This window comes from Puma concolor, chromosome A2 (assembly GCF_028749965.1).
Source record: "Puma concolor isolate L17-30 chromosome A2, mPumCon1.1.hap2, whole genome shotgun sequence".
Lineage (NCBI taxonomy): Eukaryota > Metazoa > Chordata > Mammalia > Carnivora > Felidae > Puma > Puma concolor.
Window position 1 is genome coordinate 110,739,596 of NC_141668.1, and position 14,207 is coordinate 110,753,802.

The window sequence follows — 14,207 nt, forward strand, 5'->3', positions numbered from 1 at the left end:
TTAGAATTCTAGGATGCCACCATTTCCTAAAGCCATCTTATTTTATACATAAAAGTACTTTTTATTTCTTATCTACCTTAATTACCTTGACTTATTTGAGTAAAAAACCTGCATGCCCTTTCAAAAGCTTTTATATCACCGTACTAAGGGGAAAAACTGGGTATACCCTAGAAATCCATCAGGATGACTTACTTGTATTATGACAATATCCACATATAGTGTAAGAAGAAAATATCCAGAACATTTAGGACAGGAAAGCAGATTTCTACATGAAGCAACATATTCAAGAATTACCATGTCAGGGGCACCTGGGTGGCTCAGTCGGTTAGTGTCTGATTCTTGGTTTTGGCTTAGGTCATGATTTCAGAGTCATTGAGATCAAGTCCAGGTTGGGCTCTGTGATGACAGCATGGAGGCTGCTTAGAATTCTCTGTCTCCCTCCTCCCCCACTCACACACTCTCTCAAAATAAATACAGGTTTTTTTAAAACCAATAATCCAGTGAAGAAAGGGGCAGAAGACACGAATAGACACTTTTCCAAAGACATCCGGATGGCCAACAGACACATGAAAAGATGCTCAATGTCGCTCTTCATCAGGGAAATACAAATCAAAACCACACTCAGATATCACCTCACGCCAGTCAGAGTGGCCAAAATGAACAAATCAGGAGACTATAGATGCTGGGGAGGATGTGGAGAAACGGGAATCCTCTTGCACTGTTGGTGGGAATGCAAACTGGTGCAGCCACTCTGGAAAACAGTGTGGAGGTTCCTCAAAAAATTAAAAATGGAACTACCCTATGACCCAGCAATAGCCCTGTTAGGAATTTACCCAATGGATACAGGAGTGCTGATGCATAGGGGCACTTGTACTCCAATGTTTATAGCAGCACTTTCAAACAAAGGCCAAGTTATGGGGAGAGCCCAAATGTCCATCAACTGATGAATGGATAAAGGAGATGTGGTTTATGTTTACAACGGAATAGTACTTGGCAATGACAAAGAATGAAATCCGGCCATTTGCGGCAATGTGGATGGAACTGGAGGGTATTATGCTAAATGGAATAAGTCAGACAAAGAAGGACGGATAGCATATGTTTTCACTCGTATGTGGATCCTGAGAAACTTAACAGAAGACCATGGGGGAGGGGAAGGGGGAAAAAAAGTTACAGAGAGGGAGGGAGGCAAACCATAGGAGACTCTTAAATACAGAGAACAAGCAAATGGGTGGGGGGCAGGGAGGGAAGTGAGTGATGGGCAATGAGGAGGGCACGTGTTGGGGTGAGCACTGGATGTTTTATGGAAGCCAGTTTGACAAATTATATTTAAATAAATAAATAGGTTTAAAAAAAAAAAGGAACTGGTAAACAAATGAATAGGTCTTTTACCTGGGACCTTAGAAGCTCAAATAAAATTTGCCCAATTTTGGTGCATATTGAAAAATATTTTGTATGTTCTGTGCTTCTGGTATTTATATATTAATGTATTTGAAACAAACAAAATTTATATGTTTAAGTATTTTGAAACAAAAAAGTGCGTTAGGCATAGAAGTTTCAGAGAATGTAAGGATCTGCAGTGATGAAACCTTTAATATAATTAGAATTGTCGATTTTTCTTCTTCTCCCTGAAAATAGACTTGATAAAATTGGGAGAATACGTAAAGTTTACATGTCAGTCATATCATCAGCATTGTTCAGAGACTTCAGTATATAAACTGTCTCATCATTTGATCTGATTAGATTTGTCCTAATCTGTTTTTTAAAGGGTGATTTTTTTTTGTATTTTTATAATTTAAAAAAAATTGGAAAACTTGAAAATTAAATTGTTAAAATAATATTGAAAGCATCCATAATCCTGCTATTCAGAGAAAACGTTTTGTATATTTTAATTTACTCTAGCCTTTCTATAAATATCATTTTTTTAATTGAGTATATCAGGGTTTTTGACTTTTATTTTAAAATTTTATTACAGGGGCACCTGGGTGTCGCAGTCGGTTAAGCGTCCGACTTCAGCCAGGTCACGATCTCGCGGTCCGTGAGTTCGAGCCCCGCGTCAGGCTCTGGGCTGATGGCTCAGAGCCTGGAGCCTGGTTCCGATTCTGTGTCTCCCTCTCTCTCTGCCCCTCCCCCGTTCATGCTCTGTCTCTCTCTGTCCCAAAAATAAATAAAAACGTTGAAAAAAAAATTAAAAAAAAAATTTATTATAGATAATTTCCTATATTAGAATATTCTGAATAAGTTTGATGCATACTTGATATTTCAGTCTTTGAATATGCTGTAATTTATTTAAAATTTCCACATAATTCAAGTATGTTGTTCTTTTTTCCATTTCAGACAAAATTGTAAGTATCTGTATACATTAGTCTTCGCAAATCAGATCATTTATAATGTATATACATATATTTAAAAGATGCTCCCTGGTAATGACTTTTTAGATACAACACTAAAGACACCATCCATGAAAGAAATAAATGACAAACTGGATAAAAATTGAAATTAAAGCCTTTTGCTCTGTGAAAGATAATGTCAAGAGAATGAGAAGATAAGTAAAACATTGGGAGAAAATAATTAAAAAATACATTCTCATAAATGACCGTTTTCTAAAATATGCAAAGAACACTTAAATCTCAACAATAAGAAAACAAAAAACTTAATTAAAATATGGACCAAAGACCTCAACAGACACTTCACCAAAGAAGATAGAAAGATGGCACATAAGTATCTAAACGGATGCTTCACATTATGTCATCAGGGAATTACAAATGAAAACAATGTACCACTACACACTTATTAGAATGGCCAAAATCCAAAACACCAAATGCTAGCAAGGATGTGGAACAATGGGAACTCTGATTTATTGCTAGTAAGAATGTAAAATGATGCAGCCACTGTGGAACCCAGTTTGGTGTTTTCTTACAAAACTAATCGTAGTGGGGCACCTGGGTGGCTCAATCAGTTAGGTATCCGAGTTCATCTTAGGTCATAATCTTATAGATCATGGGTTCAAGCCTTAAGTTGGGCTCTGTGCTGACACCTCAGAGCCTGGAGCCTGCTTCCGGTTCTGCTGCCCTTTCCCTGATCACACTCTGTCTCTCTCATAAAATAAATAAACATTTAAGATAATTAAAAAAAAGAATCACAGTCTCCAGCAATATGCTACTTGGTATTTATCCAAAGGAGTTCAAAGTTTATGTTAAAGATTTACACCCACACAAAAACCTGTACTTGGATGTTTGTAGCACATTTACTCTAATTCAGCAAAACGTGCAAGCCACCTTACAATATTATCCAGTGCTGGAAAAACAAAAACAAAAACAAAAACAAAAACCTATCATGCCATGAAAAGACATGGAGGAAACATACATGCATATTACTAAGTGGAAGAGGCCAATCTGAAAAGGCTATGTACCGGGTGATTCCAACTCTATGACATTGTGGAAAAATCAAAATTATGTAGGCAATAAAATGATCTGTGGTTGCCAAGGGTTCTGGGCAGGGAAGGATGAATAGGAAGATCATAGAGGATTTTTAGGGCAATGAAAATACTCTTTATGATACTGTACTGATGGATGTATGTCATTATATATTTGTTCAAACCCATACAATATATAACTAAGAGAAGCCCTGTAGTTTGTATGAATATAAAACTGCTGTATAAAAATAAAGGTCAAATTTTTAAAAATGCTGACTAGATTGACAAAAATCATGTCATATTTTAATTTGCATTTCATTTCTAGTAAATGAGAAAAGAACTTTATTTATTTAATTTATTTTTTAAGGTTTATTTTTATTTATTTTGAGAAAGAAAGAGCAAGTGGGGGAGGGGCACAGAGAGAGAGAATCCCAAGCAGGCTCCAAGCTGTCAGAGCAGAGGTGGATACAGGGCTTGAACCCATTAACCATGAGAACATGACCTGAGCTTGAAGTCGAGTCAGATACTTAACCGACTGAGCTACCCAGGCACCATGAAAAAGAACTTTTAATACAAATGTATTAGTCCTTCTGAATTTTGTTTCTTAATTGCATATTTATATAATTTGCCTTATTTTTTTATTGCTTTTTAGTTTTTTTTTTTCAGTATCCATATTCAATTCTGTGATCTACTAGGACTTTGAGGCTTGATGAAGACTATAAGCATTCTTTAAATAAAAAATGATTAACTGGCATTCATACCCAATTTGTGAGCTAGTAGCCACCTTACTCTTTTTCTTAAAGACAGCATTTATAAAACATGACCCTGTCCAAGCTGTATCCCATGATTGTAGTGTTATTGGTAGGGACAAGTCATTATTAGTTATTGAGGAGGTAATGTAAGGTAAGCTTCTGTTTCTATACATGTGGACAGTACTGCCTGGGAAATCATTGCACATTTGTGACCAGAGGAGTAAATATGTGAGAGCCTTGGTTTTTTAAATGTTGTCCACATATGCATAACTGTTTTACTGTCTAAAGAATGCTAGAGATAGAAGATGCAGAGGTTCTATTCAACTTCGTACCTCCTCGGATATTTTGAATGTTATGACTACAGAATAACACATGGCATTGTGAGTAGTAGAAAGGCTACAATTATTGGCTTACACTCTAAAACACTTTAAAACTTGGTTCTTGTCAATCCATACTTTTAAACAGCTGCTTTAAAATCTTGCTAATTGTTGGTATACCTTTAAACAGCTGTTTTAAAATCTTGGTTATTTTGGGGCCACCTGGGTGGCTCAGTAGGTTAAGCATCTAACTCTTGATTTGGGCTCAGGTCATGATCTCACAGTCGTGCTACTGAGCCCCATGCTGTGCTCAGCTCTGACAGCCTGCAGCCTGCTTAGGATTCTCTCTATCCCTCCCTCTTCCCCTCTCTCAAAAGAAATACACATTAAAAAAGAAAAAAAAAAATCTTGGTCATTTTCAAAGAGCAAGAATGAGCCCAACTCATGAGAAATGGTGGGGCAGATAGTAGGGTGTCCTGTAACATTTTCCAAATCTGCTTTCTTTTGTAGGATACAACATTTACTGAGAATGCTAATTTCAAACTTTGTGCTAGGGCAGTACTGTCCAATCAAATTGTAATGGGAAATGGAAATGTGAATCTCACATGTAATTTAAAAATTTTTATAGCCAGACTACTATACTATATACACTATAAAATATTTCAATGTTGTATTTTAGCAAATATATAAAACTATTACTATGTCAACATCAAACCATTATAAAAATTAATGAGGTTTTTACCTATTTTTGTACTAGGACCTAAATACCTGCTTTATATTTTAAACTTACAGCACATCTCAGTGCAGAGTAGTGACACATTTCAAGGGCCCAGTAACTATACATGACTGGTGGCTGTTAAATGACATGCAGAGAGTTCTAGGTTCTCAAACATGACCTATTCATAATTTCTGATTATGCCAATAGATATGTGGAGGTTGAGAGACAAGAGTAAGGGATTGGGTTTGAATTCTAAATTCTAACAATATACCAAAATCAAAAGGAGTGATTGGTTAGTAGCTAAGAATGTGAAACCCATCATTGGTTACATATGAAATCAATAAATGATTTTTTGTGTGTGTGTGAATAAGACAGAGTGTAATGGTAGATAATAACTGACAAGTTTTTCAGTTTTGCAGGTAAATTCTAAGTTTGAAATATGAGTTATTCCTATTGATAGTGAAAGAAGCAAGCAGAACTCTTAATCACCCATGGTAGATGTGGGGTCAGAATGGTATGTAGATCTAAGGGAAATGAGTTAGAAGTAAGAAGTCTCAAAAATTAGCCAAAAAATATCCTTAGGAGTTTGGATCGCACCTTCATTTAATTATCTCCAGTTCCCAGGAGAAACTAGAGACAATTGGTCCACCTTTGAGAGCTTATTAAAAACTAATTCAGATGAGTTAAATGAGTCAGTTATAATATTGCCTAAGGATTCCAGAAGAAAAATAAAATTTAAAAAAAAATGTTGATTTTTCCTATCTTTTAGTTGTAAACGCCACTCAAAATCACCTAATCTTTGTAAAAATTTTACATATCACAATAAGACTGCCCAGAAAAAACAAGTATTTTGTTTGTTTGTTTGTTTGTTTGTTTGTCTTCCTGGTATATCTTATGTAAGTATTTTTTATGGCATTTCTTTGTCATCTTATGTTAGTGGTTCTGATTATTGTCCTCAGGTCTATGATCAGCAGCAGGAAAAAGTCAAACCTTAAAATAAGGTCTTCCCAAATGTAGAGCTAAGATGTTAAGAATTAACACACATGTATTTTCTCAAGGAGATAATCAGGTAACTTCTCTCTTTGGAAATATGATTTAATGTTTCACGATACAGACAGAGAGTACAATCTTATTTGTAGCAAGTAATCTGTGAGTATATTTTATTTTCTGTCCTACTAAATTACCTCTAACAGCCAGACGTTCTGGAAGAACAATTAGGTTAATGAGTGATTCTTCAAAATTTTACCAAGAGAGAACACTGATTTTCTTTTCAGGTCTAAATAAAGCTTCAGTGTAACCAAGTATTTCCTAGGGTCACGAGATTTATGCAGTTACTTTTTAAATTAAGAATCTTATTCCTAGAGGGACACCTGGGTGGCTCAGTTGGTTAAGCATTGGACTTCAGCTCAGGTCATGATCTCGCGGTCAATGAGTTCAAGCCCCGTGTAGGGCTGTGTGCTGACAGCTCAGAGCTCGGAGCCTACTTTGGATTCTGTGTCTCCCCCTGTTTGCGCTCTCTCTCTCTCTCTCTCTCTCTCTCTCTCAAAAATAACTAAACATCAAAAAAATTTTTAGGAAAGATCTCATACGTAAAGAAGCACAAGAACTATATACCATTCCTTTAACAATGTAGCTTCTTATATCTTTTGAATCTGTTTTAAATTCCATCAGTAGTAACCACCAATTGTTCAGCTCTTTTCCAGAAACTGTAGTAGATGTGTGAGGCTTTTTCTACATACGTGGCTTCTCTGGGCATAAACAAGTCTATTTGACATCTTCTTCAGAAGGTAATGTCTATCTGTAGCATATGAGCATTCTGTAAAAATAAATCTCACTGCAGTTTAATGAAATTGTTATACAATAATGTAAGTTTTCTGAACTATAATATGAAACATTAAAGGGGTTTTCTTTTTCTTCTTTCTTTTTATAGGGTACTAGAAATCTTATTTGGCCTGAGAAAATAGGATAACTAATATTTAGTAATCTTTTTAAAGTTAATCTCCTGTTAACATGTAACACCTTTCCTGGCCACTAGGGTCTTGGAACTCATCTCTAGTTACTTCCCTCCATAACACTGCCCAACTTCAAGGACAAATTTCTAGATCATTGTCTGCATCTCACTATCTTTTATAATTGTTTGGTTTCCAAAATCTTAAAACTCTTTATCTGAAACCCTCTACCTTTCCAACCTTCAAATTCCTTCAGTGGCACTGCTACTGAGCGTAGCTGCCATCCCCCACCCCACCCCACCCTTACATCTCCACCTGTCTTCTCCATTCCCTATCTCCAGTGACCTAGAAATTGAGCCTCTTTAATGGGTCATTCTGTAGCAGGCTTTGTTTTCCTGTTTATGTGGCCTGGACACAGTCATCGCTCATTTCAATTGTGCTCGCTTAAGACTTTTTATTCGTTTGTTCCTCTTCACCTTTCACCACAGAAAACTTGCCATTGATAACAGGGATTGGTCCAAGAATTTTATGTGTCTCCTTGTCATCTCAGATGCTTAGGACTTGTACAGAAACATGACATAGCTATACTGATCAGATCCTTTAGGGTTATGAGTGTAGAATCTTCTGCCTTAACTGCATTCTCTCTCTCTCTCTCTCTCTCTCTCTCTGTTTTGTTTTGTTTAGGTTTTTTTGTTGTTTGTTTGTTTGTTTGTTTGTTTGGCTTTTTGGGTTTTTGGTTTTCCCAAGGCATTTCTTTGGGCAGACCTAGGGACAGGGAAGCTCTGTATCTAAAAGAAGATTTTTGGCCTCTTCATGGTAAAACATGGCTTCTATTAGCCATGCAAGACCCGGTGGGTCAGTGGGAACTTGATCATAGAGTCATGGAGTTGGGTGGCTGCTGGTAGGCACTTGCTGGCTGCAGTCTCCTCCACCTTTATAATCTGGATCAAGTGGGCCCAGGTGCAATGCCAGGTGTCCATGTCTCAGTAGCACTGGGTAACAGCACTTGCAGTGTTCAGGTCCAGTACTCTTGGTACATATTGTGAGTGCCACTGGGGAGTCATGGCACAGACAGGGGCCAAAGTTCTTGACCCACATGGGGTATTTCTGAAACACCTGTCCATAGTAGACAATTTCCCTTGAAGATATATTCATCTTCTTCAGCTGAGAGAAAAATACCAGAAGTGGAACTTGTTGACAGCATGATTATGTACAAAGATGTGCACGTGATAGAGGCGCAGAGTATGGCATTTGGGGTAGGCAGGCAGTGCTCTATCACCTTGTACTCTCCCAGTGCGCCTGAGGCCTTTGGGGCGCACTTTCCACTCTCACTGCGGCCCACAAAAGGAAGTGTTGGCTGCATACTTATTAATGTCTGATACCTTTTTCTTTCCTGTTGGCTCCAGGTCCCTTTTTTGTTGTGGCTGCCCCAGTGTTACCAAGCTACTATCCTTTAACTTCAACAGATGTCTTGGATTATTTCCTCAGTGAGAAAACAAGTCAACAGTCATGAAATTTCTTTGCTGCCCCTCTTTACCCTCTATCACAGATTCTTCATATTCAGTGATACTAGGATTTATCTCACTTTCTCCTCCAATTTCAGAGAATGAAATACCTTTTCCTTCTTAGGGTTAGTTTTCCAACGATTTTCTTGCTATCTCTCCTTTCTATGTACTTTAAGAACTTACTTCATCAGATTTCCCCGCTCTTTCTTGGATCTGCAAACACCTCTTTCCCACAGAGCCTTTCTTAAAGCAAACTGTTTACTTCTCCCTGTCATACGTAATTTCTCCTGCAACCCTACATTTTCCTCAAGTTAAATTCCCATCTCTGTCTTATTCACATTCATACTTTAAAAATGATTGATTTCCCCATCTCCTGCTCATCAATTTGCCCAGTGTGATCTGTCTTCTATTTTATCCATTTTTCTCAAATACTCTTTGGAGTATTGACTATTGTACTCTCTATTTGATCAATTAAGTTTTTGTTTTTTGTCTCACTTCATCATGGTCACAAAGTGACATTGTTGGATCTTCGTGTTTTGTCCGAGATAATTTATATTCAACAAGAGGACATTATACCCTTAACTGTGGGTGCCAGGCCAGCTCTAACAACACCCAGACCTTGCTGTTAGACTCAGCCCATTTGTGGCTATTAAGGGGCTGATATTCTCCTTCTCAACAACGATGATGGTGATGTCAATAATAAATGATAAATGCATTTGGTGCTTATGTTCATTCTGTTTTAAATTATTAATATATATTAAATCCTTCAGTCCTCTCAATACTACTGGATAGGTACTATGATTTTCTCTGTTTTGAAGATGAGAAAATTAAGACCCCAGAAGGGGAAATAACTTGAGCGCAACAAAGCTGGTAATATTTAGAGCAGATAGGTCAGCTATTTCGTGCACACCATTGCATAGCTTCCCAGTTGTATTTGTTTCAGGGCTTGGCCTCTTATTTTGCATTAGCTTTCCTTGTGATTGATTCTCACTGGCACAACTCATCGTGTTTTATCTTCCATTCATGCTGAATCTTTCTTGCCTCCTGCCTCAAGACATCTCTGTTGCCACTGACACCCACTTGGTATCTCTAGATGAGCAATGTAGGAAAGGCAGAAGAGTTCAAAGTTTTTAGAGCAAATTTTTAACTAATGTTGTTGAGAGGTGGTGAATATTCTCCCTTTTGTCTTATCCATGGGCTATCCTGAAATGCAACAGTTAGGATGGTCTCTTAGAAGACATTCCAGCAATCAAACCATCAAGTGTGCTTGACTTAAAATTGAATGTTTGCTCTCCGTATATCTATGTCTCACTCAAATTTCTCCTCACTTCTGCTTCCCTGGAATTGTATTCCCTAAGAAACTGGCAGTATATAAACTTTTATGCCAGGTTTCACTTTTTGGAGAACCCAAGCAATCTAAATCCAAACTGTGAAAACTCCACCTAGATGGTCTACAGTCTCTCTTTCCTTATCCAGTAGAGCATAGAGGTTGACAACACTGGCTTCAGAAGATAAATATCAATTGGAGTTTGGATGTTGCCACAAATAAGCAATGGGACCTTGAGTGATGTATTTAATCTCTTTCCCTTTCTTAAAAATTAGAGATAACTACTTACTTTAAATAGCTCTACCTCCCTAACAAGGGTTATGACACATTTAATAGTTTGCTGTGACTAACATACTCTTTGACATGTAACATGTAAGTATTATTTTTATTATCATTAATATCTTCCAAAACTGTCTTTCACCTTTGTCTTGATATATATTCATGTTAACACCATCTAACCTACCACCCAAACAAAACAAATTGTAAGGAAAGCACTGACTCTTCCATCCGCTTCTTCCATCTGTTTCAACCTCACAAACTTTCATCATATAATTGCTTCATAAATTAACGTTTGTTTTAACCTCTCAAAAACCCTCTCACATCCACTCTATATTAACCTTGCTATCTTCATTTTGACAGGCATTTCCAGAATCTCACCAAAATTTGCAATAATAGTGTACTATGTTAAATGATTTTCCTTGCCTACTCTCCTTAATGCATCACATTTATTCCTTTACTTTCCTTAGTCTTTTAAAACACAGTCCAATTTCATCACTAATAATACTGCATTGTAACTGGTTACTTATTTCTCTGTGGCTCTCAAGGGTTTATCAACCTTGGTACTATTGACATTTGGGGATATATAATTATTCATCACTGGGGGTGTTGTTCTTTGTATTGTAGGCTGTTTCACAGTATCTCTGGTCTCTATCCACTAGATGACAGTAGTGCCCCCTCCCCAGTTATGACAAAAAAAAAAAAAAATGTCTCCAGACTTTGTCATATGTCCCCTGAGGAGAAAACCATCCTGGTTTTGACCACTGCTGTAGAAAGTGAGTCATTTACAGACAGGGGTTATATTTTATTGACATAAGTCCCTAACACCAAGCACCAAGTTGGAAAAATGATAAATGTTTAATAAATATTTTATTAAATGAATGAACCAGTTCTCTCTTTCAAGTATTTTTCTTCTTCTTTTTTAAATCTCAGGGACCACCTTTTATCTGTGCTTCTGTAGCTTTTAGCATTTTTCTGTACATATGTCTGTTTCCCCAGTTACATTGTATGATTTTCTTACATCCTTAACCCCCACAGAATGAATGGAATATAGTGGGTTCTCAATAGATACATATTCAATTATATTTAGTTAGTAAATTAATATCTATATTCTGTGGATATGTTCATACCACATGATTCTCTCATTGAAGGTCCTATATGATAATAATTGTATGTTCTCACATCATGCACTTTCCCTTTGTGACACTTATACCAGCTATAATTAACTGATCATGTATTTAATTGCTTAGTATCTATCTCTGTAGGGTATTTGAGACAGAAATTGTGGTTACCTCATTTTTCCCCCTCTCCTCTGGCTAACCCAGAACTTTATTCACAGTACATACTCAGGAAATTATAAGTCTTTGTCAAATGAATGAAGGAAATAAATTAATGCTTCTGCTAGATGACATGGACAATATGTACTTGGAGAATTTGATGCAATAGATGTATCATGGTTTATGGATGTATGTGATGAAGCATCTTTGAACCTATATTAGGAAGCTTTAAAAAGTGTCATCTTTGTCAAATTAGTGAAAAAGTAATTTGCCCCTCTAAATCACTTCACAAAAGGGAGAACTTGATGCTGTCATAAGTCAATACAGATGTTTGATATCCCAGACTTGTAATCTCCTCTTGCTCAGCATGTTCATTTTTTTCCTGTCGTAATGAGTAGCTCATAGATCTTAATTGACATATTGACCTTGAAAACTCTAGACAATGATCTCTTGTGCCAGCTTCATTATCTGTGGCTTTATTAGCCAAGGAAATTTGACAATAAAACATGAAACAATCACAATCTACACAAAGACACTATAAATCATACTTCTATCAAGTAAAAATAACCAATCTAGTCCCTAACATTGTATCACACAAATACAATTTTGTCTTATATTCCAAATATAAAATAAGTAGTTTTGTTCTGCTATTGTCTGAAACTACTTATTAACCCGTATTTAAAAAATCTCAACAATGAATGTTTGGTAAGAATTTCATAGAGCAGAATATTGTTTAAAGACTCGAAATTTAGTGTCTTTTGAGGAATCTTCTTGCATCAGAGGAAACCAGCATGCTATCTTAAAGAACATTAAAACCAAGAGACAAAAAAACCTCTTTTCATACATATTGCTGTGTGTTTTCTCTCCTCACCATGGTCTCCTGTTGTTCCCAGTAGGGATACCAATTTTAGGATATGCAGTAGACAGCTGTACTATAGAAGCTAAAGCTTGAAATTGTTCAGGAAAAGCTAGGTTAGGGCTTTTCATTTGACAAGAAATTGTAAGCAAAAATTCATAGTAAACAGCCTGCAATAAATGGCCTGTAATAGAAGTACAAATTTTTTTAAAAAAATTATTGACTTAGAATTTTCTGATGGAAATACTATGCCAAAATAAATTTGAAAGTGATCCTAACCGCAAGCAGTCATGTTAGGCACCTGCTGACTCTTCTCTATCATGCATAGCTTAATGAAAAGGACCATCGTTTCTCACAAAAGTGTGTAACTGTGTTCCCGATGGGGAGTAAAAATTACAAAAGTATGAAATTGTCATTTCAACTTAAAAACTACTGATATTTAGGTGATGTTTTATTTTAGCTGAGCGCATCTCTATTATACATGTTTTCATTCCTTTTTAATGTCTGGAAAATACACAGGTCTTTCTCCAGGACATAAAATGAGTTATTATGTTGTTATATTAATTGCCTGTACAATCATATCCAAATTCCCAAGATAATAATGGTCAGTCCTCTATCTCCCTGTCAAACCTCACTCCCATTTGCCCCTTTGTTCCTGTTCTTGTGACTGTACACAATGTGGAAAGCATCCATAGTGTCTAAACAGGTAGTATTCTGGTTGTATTACTCCCTGTGCTTGGAATGAAGACCCCACTATTTATCCCCGGAATACTCAACCTTGCTTTTCAAATCTCAGTTCAAGCCAACACTGCCGGCTCTCTGAAGCCATCATTGAGTCTTCCAGGCAGGCTTTGCTGTTTCTTTCTCCATATACCCAACTGCTTCTATCAACTCTATTTTTCCTTCCACTCTCTTCACTCTGGAACAAACTATCAGAGATATTAGTGCTACAATCAGTGGACTCAGTAGTGTCACTTGCCTGTGCACTGATCAGACCATATTTAGAAAGTATATTTAATTCTTGGCTATTGTAGAGCAACATTGATGAATCAGAACATGGTCAGAGAAGAAAAGATCTTAAAGCCATTATATCGTGAGCTGCTACTGATGGAGTTATAAATTGGGAATAATAATATCTGGTACTGTTGTAAAATTGAACTAAAATAACACATCAAAATTCTGTTAACTTGAAAAGTAAATTTTGAGAAACACGTTCCATGCCCATTTGCCAATTTTACACTCCCTGTATTGGTTGCTCACCATCTTGAGAGAATAGACTCCCCTGTGGGAATTTGTTTCCTCTGTTTACAAATGAACTTGCAATGAAATTACTACTTTTTATTTTTTATTTATGTTTTTATTTCTATCTCCTTGATCGAATGTAAGCTTCTTCATGGCACAAATTGGTGAAATTATTTTCATATCCTTTAATACCAGCACATTAATACTAAACACACAGTACAGTCTTCAAAAGGATATGAAGAAAATCTGAAATGAGTTTCCACCAAAGGAAAACATTGTTGTTTTCTTTAAAATAGCTAATGGGCCATCATGTAGAAGACTGGTAACTTCATCACCTCCAAACGGTAGCACAAGGAAGAGTGTGGGTAGCTAATTGCACATCAGTATTGGGAGAATACTGAAAACTTCCAAAAAAGAAACAAATGATTTGTTATCCCATTATCCAAATAGTCTCTCCTAGTTGAAATATATGAAACCAGTTCATACAAATGATTAGAATATAGAAAGAATTAAAAAGGTATATACTAGAAATAAAAGCCTAACCTTATATTTCTAGAAACCACCCTTTACAGTGTT

The 14,207-nt window shown here is 36.3% G+C and overlaps 2 long non-coding RNA genes and 1 pseudogene across 2 annotated transcripts in view; 1 reads left to right on the forward strand and 2 right to left on the reverse strand.

Annotated features, from left to right (window-relative positions):
• Positions 1 to 14,207, reverse strand: part of LOC147583412 (uncharacterized) — a 380,385-nt gene that overhangs the window by 301,058 nt on the left and 65,120 nt on the right. The window lies entirely within an intron of this gene.
• The window catches only part of LOC147583421 (uncharacterized), a 192,158-nt gene that overhangs the window by 33,149 nt on the left and 144,802 nt on the right, over positions 1 to 14,207 (forward strand). The window lies entirely within an intron of this gene.
• On the reverse strand, positions 7,937 to 8,511 carry LOC147583422 (large ribosomal subunit protein eL20 pseudogene; annotated as a pseudogene).